Source organism: Hetaerina americana, unplaced genomic scaffold (genome assembly GCF_022747635.1).
Source record: "Hetaerina americana unplaced genomic scaffold, ioHetAmer1.1.p SCAF_4, whole genome shotgun sequence".
Lineage (NCBI taxonomy): Eukaryota > Metazoa > Arthropoda > Insecta > Odonata > Calopterygidae > Hetaerina > Hetaerina americana.
In genome coordinates, this window is record NW_027286985.1 from 32,285,131 (window position 1) to 32,301,704 (window position 16,574).

General features: G+C 41.4%; 1 protein-coding gene across 3 annotated transcripts in view; it reads right to left on the bottom strand.

The window, feature by feature from the left end:
• Tpst (tyrosylprotein sulfotransferase) overlaps positions 1 to 16,574 on the bottom strand; it is a 327,227-nt gene that overhangs the window by 105,946 nt on the left and 204,707 nt on the right. For 2 of the 3 annotated variants that reach the window (XM_071590479.1, XM_071590476.1), the window contains one exon: positions 9,797 to 9,951. The gene's annotated coding sequence lies outside the window, so the exon portion shown is untranslated. Of the gene's footprint in view, positions 1 to 9,786; positions 9,952 to 16,574 lie in introns of all 3 variants that reach the window. The other variant, XM_071590477.1, reaches the window with a different exon arrangement.

Genomic DNA, 16,574 nt, shown 5'->3' on the forward strand with positions numbered 1-16,574 from the left:
GAGGCTTCGGCTTGATCCTTTGTTAACATGTGACGACTCCGTTAACCCGTAGCGGCATAGCTCCGGGCCGAAAGTCAAGAGATACATCTCCTTCTCGTTCGAGTATTTCAAACAATCGTGACAACCCATTCCGGGAATGCGTGGGCTCCATCAGCATCACAGGCTGACAGTTTGCCGGTCCGGGAGAAGGAAAACCCGAGGGCGAAAGGGAGGGACGAGCGCACCGCAGAAATGAAGAACTGTGGGAGCAACACGTGGTGAAGACGCTCGGAGCAAACATGTTGGTCCGGCTCCAGGATGGAAATTCCACCGGCAAAAAAACAGTGGCGGCGCCTGGGAGGAGGTGGAGGGGAGGGAATTCGAGCGGGCGGGAGAAACGGTAACAATTCCTTCGCCTAGTTAAAAGGATCCCAAATCAAAATCCCGGGCGAAAAGAACAGGTGAGGAGGGCGTGCGGAGATGGCGGCTCTGGTGCACGGTACCGTATTTGCCATTTCTGAGATCAGGACGCTTCCATTATTGCACGACCTTCTCAGAATTCCGCGGGTAGGGGGGGGAGAGAGGAGTCCTTTGTGAAGCGGCACGAATTGCGATCTCCCTCGACTGCCGCTCCGAGTGACTCTCTCCCGCGTAAGAACGAGGGGAGACTACCTGAAGCATCGCAACCCTCGAAAGCGAACCTCGAATCGGAGGCGGTGTTTCGCAGAAATTCCGTGCGTTTTTTTTGTTGTTATTTTTAAAGACGAAAAACAGCGACTGCGTCTCGGGAATTCGCGCTTTGGAGAAGGCTTCACAGAAGAACTCTCATCTTCCCCCCTGGCGGTCTGAAAGTGGTCTGGGCTCCGCACCTCAACGAAAACGAGCTTTTTTAAAATAAAACAAAAATTCTCCTCGAGCAAAAAAAATTTTTTCAAAGAAATCATCGCAACCTGGTACGCTAAGAAAACATTTAGAGTATTCGGGCGTGATATTACGAGTACAGGTACGCTCTCAGCAAGAGAGAAAAGAAACCCTTTCAAAGACGTGCCACACGCCTGGGATTTCTGAACTCACGGATCACGGCTCTGTGGACAATGCGCGAACTAACGAGGCCAAGACAAATTAATGGCAAACAACGGGAAACAGACAGAGGAAAAGCATCTAAGGATTAAGCCCGAATCGCTCCTCATCTAATGAAATCTTTTTCGTGAATGGCTTGTAAACATCGCTCTTCACGCATGAAAGGTAATCACAAAAACACCCCGGCAGAAATTCATCTCAAGACATTTTCCATTGAGTGTCATTACGTCACATGAAACGACGACGCACCGTCTCTTTACACGAAAAAGAATAAAATGCAAATTAGACCTGGAGAAGCTAGAAATGAAAACTAATCCCGTTAGCTCCAGTACCTATCAATATGAGTTAAAATTTGACCAAATGAAACGCTCACTTAAAAGTTAAAAATTAACATAATGGAAATTCTAGCACCATATTTTCAATTACAAAATAACCACCATTAACACCATGCACATCGATTTAGTATAAAGAAGGCGATGACTAAGGAAAAACTTTAGATGCTGGAAAAGTTAAACAGTATAGTATCACCGGTGATACCCGCAAATAATTTTATGGCGTGACACAGGAACACGTACTTTCACGCGCGATAAACTCCAAGCCAATTGGAATTTCAACGTCTAAAAAGACCTTATGTCATTTCTGATTTCATATCCCTCTTATTTGACGGCACACATACAGTGAAACAAAAGGGACCCTAAAACAACGTCTGCTAATGATTCTAAAAAAACAAAATAAACAAATTTGCATGTTTTTGCTGCAAATCATGAAAGAGTTTCAATTTTTTGTTAAACGAGCAATTTTGTATCGGCACAGCAAAACAAAATTAAAAATTCCCCAATGCACCTAAATTCCATGCCAATTTTTACGGAATTCTTAACACAAATATTCCATATCTCCTCTCCAGTTTTTTATGTGAAATATTACAGAATATATATGAAAGAATATTCCCGAGTAATTGGATAATAAACGACTAAAAAAATGAAATTTGAAGCCAAATGAAAAATACATAACTTAAGCAATATTGCATTTACTCTAAATGACATTCATTCCATACACTCCCGTACTCCATATGCTAATCCAATTGCAATAAAAAAACGACATTTTAGGGATCACACGCGATCAATAGCGCTACCATCATCATTTCATGCATAACTAAAATTGAAATCAGGATCATTTTTTATATTATTTACCATCAACTCTATAGAACTTGCCATTCCATTTAGTATCGCGTGCGTAGAATGATTTGATCAATTTTGATCTAATTCAAATTTACGAACGCAATCTTTAAATGCTTGCTTAAAGAGGCCATTATATCTGCAATAAAAAGTACAAATACTTCAATAATTAAAAAACAATATTGCTGTAATATTGTGTTAAAACATTTCAGCATTAAAACTCCTTTTAAAGTTTACTTTGGATATTTGTCTTCATTTTCTTAATTTTTTCTCTTATGGAAAGGTAAACTACATACATTTATTCAAATTTGATGAATGATGAATTGGGGGTAGAGTTATTTTTAAAAAGGGGAACGTCCTAATTTAAATAATAATCCAATAAAATAATCGAATCTAAAAAAAATAAACGGTGAACAGAGTAACGAGTCTTGGAGAATCTCATTTCAAACTCAAATTAGCGCTTCTTCTATTTTTTTTTAACGTCAAAATGAAGAATATCAGCAAAATATCATTTTGGAACTCTGTTTTCCCGGCAGAAAGGTGCGTTGCCAAGGTAGCATGTAATTAAGGCGCATTTAATATTTAGTTTTCGACTTTCACTCCTACTGCCCCTTTGAATATTTTACATTTTATTACAATATAGCGTAGGAGCGTGAAATTAGTACACAAATTTGAAATCCACGCTTACGAGTTTCATGGAAAATTTTCCGTTTTTCTTATAAAAATTCCTCCGCAAATACATTTTAAACTACAGAACATTGGACCATAATGAATATTAATCGATGTAGGAAGAAATTATTCTTTTAAGAGACATAATCGGGATAGAGATTTTAAGTGGTGTCTGATATTTTCTTTTGCGCTACAAATGGAACACATCTTGCATGTTTGCCCAGACTAAAGCAATGCTTTTAATTTAAACATATTAATGCTTAAATTCCGATAAATAATACTTTAACCTTAGCTGCAGAAATATTAAAAAACCTCGGGGATAAGTTTAAAAATGAATAAATAATATTCAATCCATTTTTTCGAATAAAAACAAAAGAAATGTTCACAATAATATGATCGTCTTTCATTGACAGACTAAAAAAGGCGTCTTGATTAGTCACATATAAGGTAAAGGTTAGCAGACTTATACGGTACACCGACGCACCTCAGGTCATACTGAAGGGTAAACGTACCGAGGAACATCCATCCTACGGCTGAGGTCATCCAGTGGAATGATAATAATGAGGAAAATCCACAGAGTGAAAACGTAACATCTTTGTTGGAATAACGATCCGAACCGGTGGTTTTTGTGTAAACGACGCTTGGAAAGCTCACTTTACCCACTGAGAACCGGTTCGGCAATAAATCCCACCCTCGGCCAGAAAATAACCCAGGGCAGTGCATACAAAAGGGCTGCATTCTTTATTACTCAATTACATCATCCTAAGAAATGGGCGAAAAATTTAATCACGTATTACATACCTCTCGTCTAATCCCGGTCGACGAATAAACATAATTACTGATGCTCCGTGGAGATAATGCAAAAAATAAATTAAATAAGTATACTACGGAATTGTAGAAGAGTGCCCATTTATCTCATAATATTAGCCTCAGCCCACGAGGACTAAATAATGTACTTACGTACACACTCGACTTTTAGAAGATATAAGCACGACAGCCAAAAGGGTATATATGCGAAATAAAAACATACCTAAATTAAAAATAGATGAGAACGCCGGAAAAATTATTTCAATTATTTTCACGCCGCTCCCCGAAACGTGCAACCAACGTGAATGACTACCGCGTAAGGCAATGCACAGGCATCACCCAAGACTGAGCCGGCAAATTACGAGTAAAACTTGATGGAGTAGCAAAACGGACTGCCTTCTTCTTTGATGCACATCGACTTCAGGCCCTTCCCTTCCCGTTCATCTCCCGTTCGCAGCAAAATAATCCTTGGCGGACACCGGCAAAGTCGGCTTTCCATTGTTCGACGGTAGGATCCGCAAGTGTGATCAAGTGTGTTCGGCAAGAGGGCCCCGCCACTGGTAATTACGAGGGGAGCTCCACACAAGAGCGCCGTCAACCCCACACCCCCGCTTCCCCCCATGGAATTTCCCCATCGCCGACATCCAATCAACGATCGATGCACCACTACCCGCCGTTGAGAAAAAAAAGGAAGGGGATCCGCCCTCTTCATGCCACGGGACAAAGCGCCATGACGCAGATTTCGCAGAGCTCAAGAGAGTGAGTGTTACTCAATGGGACACGCGAAGCTGGGAACCCTGTCATACTTGAAGTTCCCTCGCACGGATCCGCAGCCCTTCTAACCCTGCATTTTCTTTCTATTGAGCACACTTGAGGGGATAGCGATAATTACCCCCCATGACAGACCAACGTCTGATCCAAATGCTTCCGTAGAATGTCACAAATTGAACCTCTGCACATCTACACGATGTTCTGTAAGCCACAGTCACTGTGCGTGGCAAAGGAAGGCATCCCCACCAGGCATGCAACGTATGCTAACTGTTGCGACCACGTACCGGAGGTACATGAAAGACTGGCAGTTAAAAAAAAAAGTTCAGTCATATTACGCAACGAAATAATTACGCGCGTTAAATTCGCGGGGAACGGACCATGACCATATATAGGGAGATTGTCCAAAGAAAGAAAACACAATTGTTACCCTTGAATAGATATTTCTAGTACACATATGAGATCAGTTTTACTACTGGATTGGATGGTGCGTAGCGAAGAGTTGCTAAATTTGTAAAACGCTATCATGATAAACGTGTTAAAATATGTAGATTATTAGAGGAACAAGATTGGGAATCGCTAAAGGAGTCAAGGTTAACTTGCAGATTAAATGTCTTGCATAAATTGGAAGCGGGACCCTTCAGCGACGATGTTGAAAATGCATTATTAATCCCATCCTACCAAAGTAGGAGAGACCATGATAATAGGATTAGAGAGATCAGGTGTAGAACCGACAGATTAGAGACGTTATTTTTCCCGCGTACGATAAAGGGATCAGAATTAATGCAAACGACCGTGCTAATGGGGAAAATATTTTTTTTTAATTCTAATTACCCAAGAATCCCGTCATTGTTTCATCTGACCAATGTCTTATTGTTACTAGCAATCCGTTCCGCATGACTAGATTCGCATTACGCACTGGGATACCGCCGTACATGCAGTTTAACTTTATCTTTAATTACGTGAAATATTTTAAATTTTTATATGCGATAAACATTTTATCAAAAAACTTAATTTTGATGTGGCATGCTGGGGTAAAATGACCCCCAGATATATATATATATATATATATATATATATATATATATATATATATATATATATATATATATAGGACACTCATATTTAATTATGACGTTTCGACGGCACGACCGCCGTCATCAGAATCGTCATCCAGCCGTCGAACATCAAAACTATATACCTCTATGTGTATATATATATATATATATATATATATATATATATATATATAATATCAATTAAGCCAGATTGAGAACAGGAATGAATTGCGTAAGGTAAAAACTAAAAGGATAATCAACAACTTCGAAAACAAGTTATAGATCTTAGCACATACTAAGGAATACGAGACATGAAAAAATGGAAACCTATAACGGCTATACTGCCTAATGATCCTATTTATTCCCTAGTTGGCGCGGGACGCAGCTGTTTCTTTCACTTGACGTTTTAGGGATAAATGACGTCTTAAAACTATCCGTTTTACAATCTATCTCACTAATCTCGAAGTCAAGGCTAGGTCTTTTCTTCCATAATACGAGTTTTACAAATGAGGCATACGCCTTCGGCAAACATAAGTCTCAAATTTCCAACAGCGATTCAAGGTGTAAGCTAATCCTCGGTTTTGGATTAGTTCCCAAACTACGTAAATCCTTCGACATTTTAATAGCACGCTTTGGTTAGCCAATTTCATTTAAAAAAGCTCGTGAACGTCAAAACCAAGCCTCTACTTACTATCGTGTTTATCCCAAAGTGAATCCCAAACACTATGTCACCAAGTGCACTACGTGACTTCACTGTTTGAATCAGATTATAATTACCAACGATGGTGAATATGCGGAATGAACAATCCCTTCATCCACGGTCTAGCAGCGCACCATCTGAATTGGCGCAGGAGAAAACAAACCAATAATAGCAGGAGTAATTAGATCCATTCTCGTATTTCCCGATGCTATAAAACATTAATAAGAAGCGATGATGTTTCCTCTGAGATAAGAAATAGATTTCTGAGTAAAAGAGCTCAGCACATACGGGTGAGTTAGTCGGTGTAAATTACGGTAACTTATATATTCCATTCCAGAAAATTTCAAATAAAAAAGCTTAAGTTTGATTATTGGTGATGTACTGCTTAAGGTAGGTTTTGCACAGACACAGTCTGAACAATTATAAACGATCTTGCCTCTCCTAGAAAAACATTACTTAACATCAGAAACTACACTCAACCCTTCTTCAATTCTGCATATTTATTTCCTCCCTTCATCCCATCCAGAATCCCTATTCTATCCTTTCCCCTTCCTCGCTTGCCTAACAATCCCCCCTCTATCACAGTCCTTATCATTTCATCGCCAATCAAAATGCTTTGCATCCATCTTTCCTGCCTCCTTTGGATTTCTCCCAACCACCGCCTTTCCTCCCCAACCCAGCATAGAACCTCCTCGCTTGTTTTCATTTCAGTCCAATCAACTATTCCATCCTCCACGCCCAAATTTCAACGGAAAGTTTGATTGAGTCTCAACATCCTTACTTAACTTTTCTGCCATAAATACCCCTTTTCTGGGGAGATTTTCTTTACTCGGCGCAATTAAAATTGTGCCCCTGTTAATTTGATTACCTTGGTCCAAAACGCTGTCAAGATAGGTAAACTGCTCCACCTGCTCTAGTTTATGACCTCCTGTTTTTATGTTTAACTTAGCCTTCTTCTTTCTTTCTTGAAAACCTCAAAACCTTTGTTACGTTTCAATTGATTATCTTTATATAGCTATCAAATTTTTTTTATGCGCTATGAATGCCTTGTAACCTATTGGCTTATTGGTTAATTAAATCTCTATAATCAGCATATCTAAATGATTACATGGATTCCCACTGGCTTTCAGTCCAATATCCACTTTTTACCATGCCTTTTAAACATTTCATCCATATATATATATATATATATATATATATATATATATATATATATATATATATATATATATATATATATGGTACCTGAACAGTCTGAGACATGTACAGGTTGCACAGAAGTCTAATCCTATCCTTTCTAATTTTTATAAATTCTACGTTATTCTATCTACACCCTGATTGTATTCTATGCTCCTTTTCATTAGTGACCTCATCACTGCTATGGAACCACGTGTTTAGCTCCCTTTCCTGAATCTAAAATGATAAAATTAGCTAAGTAAGCTTCTGCCCTCCTCTCCATCCTCCGATCGATGGCCCTAAGTACCATTCTAGCTACGTACGAAATCAAACATCCGTTTGAGTATACTTCAGTTGAAGTTTTATCAAAAAGTTATTGTTCCGACTGTTGGATGTGAGTTTTTTCACAGTTGCTTTTCCCAGGATAAATTCTTAGTTAGATTCCGAGGAGACACTTGGTTCTACAAAACTATGGGTTGACCTAGGGTTGCGGGGAACCTTACCTTTTCTCCGCGATAAACGAGCTTGGATTGAAATTGAGAATAAGTGTTGCTCATTTTTATATTATCCTTTCAAACATGCTATTGATGGAGAGTAAAATAGTTGAAAAATGTCAAAGGAAGTAACTACTGATTTTTCCGCCTATACTTATGCGCTTTTTCTTTCATTGTGTCAATGCGTAGCGTCATTCATGCCGAGACAGTTTCTCATCTATTTGATAAGACGACGTTTAATATGGCTGCTAAATTTATTGAAAAATTATGTCACCTTTTTTACTGAATTGTCTCTAGAAAGATAAAATTTAATGAGTAATCAATACAGTTTCTCTTTCGATGATTAATTCTGGGCAAAAAGGTGACGTATTTTTAAATAAATCGCAATCAACTAGAACTCATTGAAGAAGTCAAAAATTTCCTTGACATAAATGGCATTCCAAATCTGCATAATACGTAAGAAGTGAAAGCGCATAATCATGGGCGTTAAATCAGTAGCTTCCTGGTTTGACATTTTTATACTACAGGATCGCCCCCAAAAGTGGTAGGACTGATTTTTTACAAGAATTTTTTGACGATATGCTTACATCGATTTAATAATCTTCAAAGTATGCTCCTTGAGCTGCTACACACTTAGTATTACGTTTCTCCCATTCCCCGTACGCCCGCTGGAAATTTACTTTGGGGATGCCGTTGATGACCCTCGTCGAAGCCTCTTGAACGGCCTTTATCGAGTCAAAACGTCGTCCCTTGAGCTGTCTTTTCATCAGGGGGAAGAAGAAGAAGTCCGGTGGTGCCAGATCGGGAGAATAGGGCGGGTGCGGCAACGTGGCAACGCCGTATTTGGCCAGGAGCTGTCTGACGACGAGCGCGCCATGGCAGAATTTCCGGCACCATCTTGGCGCACACCTTGCGCATGGCCAAATCCTGTGAAATAATGCGTTGGACGCTGGATGCAGACAGACCCAACTGGTCTGCAATTTCTTCACTGGTTAAGCGTTGGTCTGTGTTCAGCAGTGTCCTCACTCTGTCCACATTCGTGTCGGTTCTTGCCGTCGACGGCCGTCCGGAGCGATGGTCGTCTTCAACGAGCTCCCTACCCTCTTCAAACAACTTGTGCCACTCAAATACTGTGGAACGGCTTAAGGCAGTGTCCCCATAAGCCTGCTTGATCATATCGAGGGTCTCAGTTGCCGTCTTCCCGAGTTTCGCACAAAACTTCACGGAATACCGTTGCTCTAAATTTAGATTCATTTTGTTTTTCGACGCGGACAAAAAACCTGCTTCACTAAAAACGGTGTCCTCACTCAACGACAGCCCGCAGGCGACTGAGGTTGGTGTCGGTCTGTTGCTAAGAGCCTCCTCCACCTTACCCTGCCAGGCAGACCCCCCTCCTCCGCTCCGTTCGCGCCAGAGAAAATCAGTCCTACCACTTTTGGGTGCGGCCCTGTATTTCACTCTCTATCAATAACTAGTTTAAAATAATAATATAAAAATAAACAAAACTTATTCAAAGTTTCAAATCCAAGCTCATTCATCACGAAAAAGGTGTACTTTTGCGTGAAATTCGTCTGCAACGCTAGGTTTACACACAGTTCAGTAGAACCATCTGCATCTCACTTAGAATTTTGTCTCGGAAAATCAAGCGTGAAAAAAAAACCTCATTCGACAACTGGAAAAATTGCTATTTTACGCAGTTTCAAATATAATCAAAGAAGGACAAAATCACTCGTATATCGTTTTAGGCCAAGTTATTTTCGCAAGAGAGTGATCCTTTTTTCCCTTGTCCTCTTAAAATACGTTTCAAGTTACGAGTGAAAAATGACCGCACTACAGAATATTACCAACGTGCAGTGTGAAAGTTTTAGAAATCAATTTACCACAGCTTACCCCGTGAAGATCCAGATATCAGCCATGCACCCTTTCGCTTCCTTTTTCGCCTAGGGTGTTTCCTGCACGCAGAAAAAATGGGATTCTTCAATTTTCGCCGTTGCAGCTTCGTCGCGTCGACCCCTAATCAAAATTTACTGCGCCGATTTCAACGCCTGGAAAAGAATTAAATAAAAAGTTGTAAAACAAGAGAAAATTAGGATAGGATATCTGCCATCACCTCAGCAAAAACTCTCTTTATCAATATAGCAATCAAGTGAATTTATCCACTTCATTGGGAAATCGAAGTGATGGGAGGGCAAAGGAAATTCCTTTAAACGGAGAGTAACACATTTGCAAGCTTCAACTTGAGGCACAAATCAGTGCTGGCCAAAAATGAGGGTCATGAATTTGAAATAATTGATTAGCATCTGATTGACGTCCATTCCAATTGAGTTCATCAGATAATAAAAATAAAATGCAAATGCCAAATATTAACCCTGTGTATAACGTAAGCTTCCGACTTCATCATTATTGACATTCAAAACCAAAATATAAATATAATTTTATAGGCTACATAATATTCCGATTGAGTGATAATTCAGGAAACGTTACAAAGACATACACTAATACAGAAACAAGAAATGGAACGACTACATCGGCAGAGCCTACCGTCATTAAGTTGGAGAGGATTTACGAGAGAGGTCTTAAGAGAGCTTCTAGAGACCTTTAATTTGTGAAATCCCATGTTTATGTAGATAGAAATACCGTGACACATAATTTTCCAGTCATACTAATCCTGTCCCTACATATTCATCAAAGGGCGTCATGCATATATTATTGTTCACGAAACGGGTTTCGTTTCGTTCTGGCCTGAAGACGTCTCGACGCGACCAAACCTGGGCCATCCGCTAAAAAAATACAGATGCATGAAAAAATTCTTTCAATATATTAAACTGAGCTTTGATACAACTTAATAATTAATTATTACATTATTTATCGAGTTACATTATTTATTGAAGAAAACGTATATTTTGTTTGTCATGCAGAAGACTTGTTGTTCCTACTGGAAAATTAAGACTTTATTGCAATGACCACTCAAGATATTGCTCATTATATTTGCATGTGCCGCAATAAATTCTTAAGAATTATTTCAAGAATAATCCGAGTCTGGGATACCATTACAATTAAAACAAAGCCTTACTGAGTATATGCGATTACACTACCCAAAGGTCAATCATGAATTTCATCCAAGGGTACGGAAATTATCATGCACACAAGAAATCTTTATATATCCAATAACTATTAGCACTACTATATGAAAGTACGCACCCAAGGTTTAGCTTATCCATGAGCAGCATATTTAAGCCGAATATTGGCTCGCTCTTAAAACACGTGAAGCGAAGAGAACCCAGTGAGAAGGTAGTGTTTTCAATTCTCGGCATAACCCGAATCACTCCCGCAAACGAAGCGATCGTGACGGAACGACGCAATCAGCCGGTGCCACGGGACTTCCCTTCGCGACGACGGATCCAAGCACGCGCCCAACCTCCCAAAGAGCAGTGCACACGGCACTAAAGAGATTCCACGCGCAAGCTGCTCCGCTCGCGCGCAGTGCCCATCGGTAGCTACGGTCTCCGACCGCTCCCGCCGGCGGGGCGGCCACCGATCGGCGGAGGGAGCAGGGGTGAGATCACCCGAAGACAGACTGATCCGCGGGGAACCCGTGCGTGACGGACACCATCAACGCCTCGACGGTCAATGACCACTCAAACGAGCGACGCAATTTTCACTCTGACGCGTGCATGCATGCAGATTGGGGGGGGGGAAGGAGGGGGAAGACGGGGCGGGGTGAATCCATTCCCCGCGGTCCAGCCCGCTTTCCCTCCTCTCCGGCGACGAAATTGAACACGAGAGGCTCCAGTGAAGAAGCCAGCAATCGGCAGAGCCCACGCTACCCACACGCTCGGCGAAATACTAAACTCGATAATCACAGCACGGACGGGAAAAAACGGTACGATCGCGCAATGAACAGTCTGATTCGAAATCAATTTAATGCTATTTCACCACATTCAGAGCTCAGCTAAATGATAGGAGGGCCCGGGTTCGACCCCGGGTGAAGCCTTTGGGCACATCCTCAGCTTCACGCTGGTTGTGTGATTTTTCGGATATCAGATCTTCCTGGGAAACCATAGGCGGCGCGGGGAAAGAAAATTGTTCTCTGCCCTGAACGTACGGATTTCGCAAGACGTGGGACTTAGTATTAGGTGAGCTATACCCTCGGCTATCAAACAAAACTTCGGATTGATTACTATGGTTGTTTTGTACATGAAATCTGACGTTTCAAAAGACAACGATCTTAACAGAGATAGTAGATATGTCATTATTTTACACATCACAGTTTTAAGTGCGCACCGCAGGCCAAATGTTATAATCATATACATTCACATAACGATGTCAAGTGTATTAAACAAATTTCGAATGAATAACTGTGATTTTACCACGAGTATCTATGATGAACATGCCGGTCCAAAAGATTCCTGAATAAACGTAGTACATCCCTATAGACCCCGGAAATATTTCTGAGCGAAATGGACACCTTTATAACCCATAGCATCCGCTTCTTCGGCTCCTCATAGTTTCCACACCTCAAATGACTATTCTTTCCCCCACACCCTTCTACGAAGAATTTTGACATCCTGATTCTTCCCAAAGATACCTCAGTCCGTTTTTTATGCCTCCCTCGAATTTCTCCAATAAAACCTACTCTCATATCCCACCCAATCTAACATACTCAACTGCCTTCCCATCAATCTAGTTCATCGTTCTGATCCTATCCATACCGTTTTTCGAAGGTCTCTACATATAACCCGGTCTCATACAAGCGCTCATCCTCTTCCCTCAATATTTTAAGTTCCTGAACTATTCGAAGCTACGCTCCACATTAATTTTCACCAATACCTCTTTAAAGCTTAACTCAAAAGTCCCAGTCGCCGATTCCTTCATTTTCGTTAAGTTGTCCCTTGACTGAAGAGCTTGAGTACATCGACTAATATTAATGCACATATCTACTTCTCGAGATCGAGATGTCTTTAATGGGCAACAACGTATTTAATATCATTCATCGCAGGAACGTGCTATTTAACGTCATTTACCGTAGGTACATATGTATACCTACAGCACATCACGGCTCCGCAGACGCAAACCTTAATGACAAAGTTTTTCATCCTTTTTAGATATACTCTATATTTTTATCTGAAACTCGAAATTTTTAATGAACGATGATGAAACTGTTATCTGCCACATTCATTCATCTAAGCATCGCAATGCGTTATCTTATTGGAATCGCACGAGAACTCGATGCATCGCAATAACCGCCAGACTTTACCTCAAAGAGACTCTCCTCTTTCAGTTTGCTAAAATTTTATGCTGTTGGCGAGAAAGGCGAATGGCGCCATCAGAGTTCGAACATCCCTGAGACCGCACATCCCGTGGATACGGATTCAGAGGGAAAAGGGCAGGAGGACAGATGTTTTCTTCGGTCGTAAAAATCGATCTGTAGGAGTCCGTCCTCTCGATGACATCCCCTCCTCGTAATTTCGACCCTTTCCCCGGGGTTTATGCACAGACTCGCCCTGCTTCGTCGACCGTAAAGTGACGCATGCTACCGTGGGGACGACTCGCGACACACTGGGTATGAGAAAAAACGACACTCGACGCCTCCAAATGTTCCAAGTCTCTCACATGACCGAAACATATTTTCATATCCCTTGATTCACGATTACTTTAATAACATAAAAGTTTATTATTAGTAGTAGTCTACCCGTTTAAGGTAGGTTTTGGATGGGCAAAGGCTGAACAACGATACATTTCGTTTCCTCTCCCAGAAAAACACAACCTGGCATCCGGCACAACATCAAGCCCCTCTTCTATTCCTAATAATTTCTTCCTCCCTTCATTTTGTCCAACAATCTTAACCCATTGCTAAACCTTCCTCGCTGGTCTAACATCCTTCCCTCTATCGCGGTCTTCAACAGCCAATCTCCAATCAAAATGCTCTGTATCCATATTACCTACCTCCTTCCACTGGAGTTCTTCCATCAATCTCCTATCATCCCTCTCCATGCCTAGAACTTCTTCATTTGTTTTCCTTTATGCGCATTTCACCATTTCCCATCATCCACGCCCCTATTTAAAAGGGCTCCAATCTACGCCTATCATCTCCCTTCTACGACCACGTTTCCGAGCCGTACACAACCACGCACCATATCGAAGTTTTGACGAGCCTTTTCTTAACATCCTTACTCAACCTTCTTGGAATCAATTCCCACTTTCCAGTGAAAGCTTCTTTGCCTGTCACAATTCTTCATCTTACATCCCAACTAATTTAACCACCTTGGTCCAAAGCACTGTCATGGTCGGTAAACTGCCCCATCTTCTCTAGTTTATGACTTCCCATTTTACCTATAACTTAGCCTTCCTCTTCCTCAAAAATCACATCACCTTTGCTTTGATTACAATGATTTCCACCCCATATCTAGAACAATGCTTTTCGAATTATGCTGCAATTATAACACAAACTTTTCCATGAATGTATACAGCACCGTGGGTGTAGGTTTGCAAGGATATGTTGATTTCGCATATGAGTTTGTTCTCTTTTACGGGAGGTGACCTAACACCCCAGCCTTGCGGAGTATTATGTAGATGTAGATCCCGTTTTAGTTTTACTCGATTGCATGCACTTTCACTGACCTCGTGGGTTTTGTTGTAAAAACCCTTCCCGCAAGACCGCATTAGAATGTCATCAAAAAAATATAATGCTCGTTACAGTATTGCTTCTTCTGCTTTGTTTTTTTTTTAAGTTTCCCCTTTCATCCGTCGTCTCTCTCTCTGTGGGGTGAGGAGGTTCCCGCTGCCTGCAGCGTAGTGTCACATTCCCTACCTGCGTCATTGGGGGCGGAGACCATTGTATGTTTCATGTCCATGTGGTAGTGGAATTTCGCCTTCTTACTTTTAAAATTCTAGCTTGCACGTTAATGGATAATTTTTTTATTGCATTCTAAGGTGCAACTGTTTTTTAAGTTGATAGTATATGTATTTGCATGCGTGTAAGTTGAAATGGTTTTTGCATGAATGTATGCAAGCACTGTGAGTGTAGGTTTGCATAAATATATTGATTTTGCAGTGGGTTTTGTTCTCAATTACAGATGGTGACCTAACACCCTCCGCCACACGCCCTTTCGGTGGCTTGCGAGGTATTATGTAAATGTAGATGAACTGCATTTCACTGAATTCCAGGCCCCACGGTTGAGTCGGATTATTTCATTGAATCCACCACAGTGGTGCAATGAATGCGGATCGTAAGATTTCTTTTAAGTACAGGAATGTTCGGTCTTCTACGAGAGTGAGCGGTCACAAAAATAATACAAAAAACAATTTGAGGATGGAAAAGTCAGTGTGTGTGAATGCAGATGTTCAATGGGTGGAAGAAATTTGAGAAATCCATTCGAGAGAGCGGCAAAAAATCATTAGCCTTGATATTTTTTGCCCATGGATCACTCGCAGTTCTGCCACCAGATCTGCGCATGACTGCACTGAAGTCATTGATGGGGAATTTTCCTCAGACTCATCAGGATCTATGCAGCGGAAAAAAAGCTATTTACCAATACGCCGACGTGATCAAAGCAACTACATTCAATGAAATATATCCGGACTAAACTATGTGCGTTTGTACGACGTGTTTATCGACTAGAAAATTCCCACATTCGACGGATTGAATGTCCGCTCCGACAATAACGAAAAGGAAAGGGATATCGGCACAATTGATCCGTAAACGTTCAATCTCGACAACAGCCATCAACTTACTACTTCACGCCTCTTGACAATGTGAATCATTTTTGTTTGTTTCCTCGCAATCGCGCAAAAATACTCGTCTGCTGACATGAGAGCACACGTCCGTGATCACTAAAACATTAAGTGATTTGGACCCACCGACGGATCGCGGCCTTCCCCTAGAGACAGAAGGAGGAGGAGAGTATTGTTTCTCGGGACGATAGCACAGTGGCAACGAACGCAGCCGACAGACGATGCAAACCGAGGGTAACCGCACCCGTCACGTACTTCTCGCCCGGGCAAAAACCCATCCGTTCACGGCGGCTGGCCGGCAGCCAACGTGTATCGCACGTACATGCCAAAAAAGTAAAATCCTGCCGTCGTTTTCATTAATGGTCGGAACTTATCGCCAAAATGCACTCCGCACCGCCGGGAGGGTAGATTTTGTGGGAGGACAAATGGGGCGCGGCGTGCAGTTAGTTTCTTATTCCTTCGGTCATTTGCAAAGGAAGTGGAAGGGAGGTGACTTAAGGGGGGGGGTCGTGACGGGGAGGAGGAAATGAGGCCTAAGGGGACTTCCTTAAATTACGTAAGGCCATTTTAGGATTTTTATTACCCTAGCCCCCTTATACACATAAGCAAGCTATGAAGTGCTTCCCTCCCCCCATCTTACGTATCGGCGCCGATTTAGTATATGTCAAACGACCACCTAATTCAAGGCAAAAAGTACAGGTTATTCACTACGATAGCCTACTGAACACTTCACTTAGGTGTTTGTACCGAAAATGTGTACCCCATCACACACATCGTTTCATTTTTGTTTTCGTGACGTTATAATACATAGTGGGTCGCGGTAGTCCAGGGGGTAGAGCGTTGAACTGCGGACCGGAGGGCAGGAGGGAGGTTCGATTCCCGGGCAAGTGTCTGGGCACCTGCAGCTCCACCCAAGCTTAAGTGATTTTTCGGG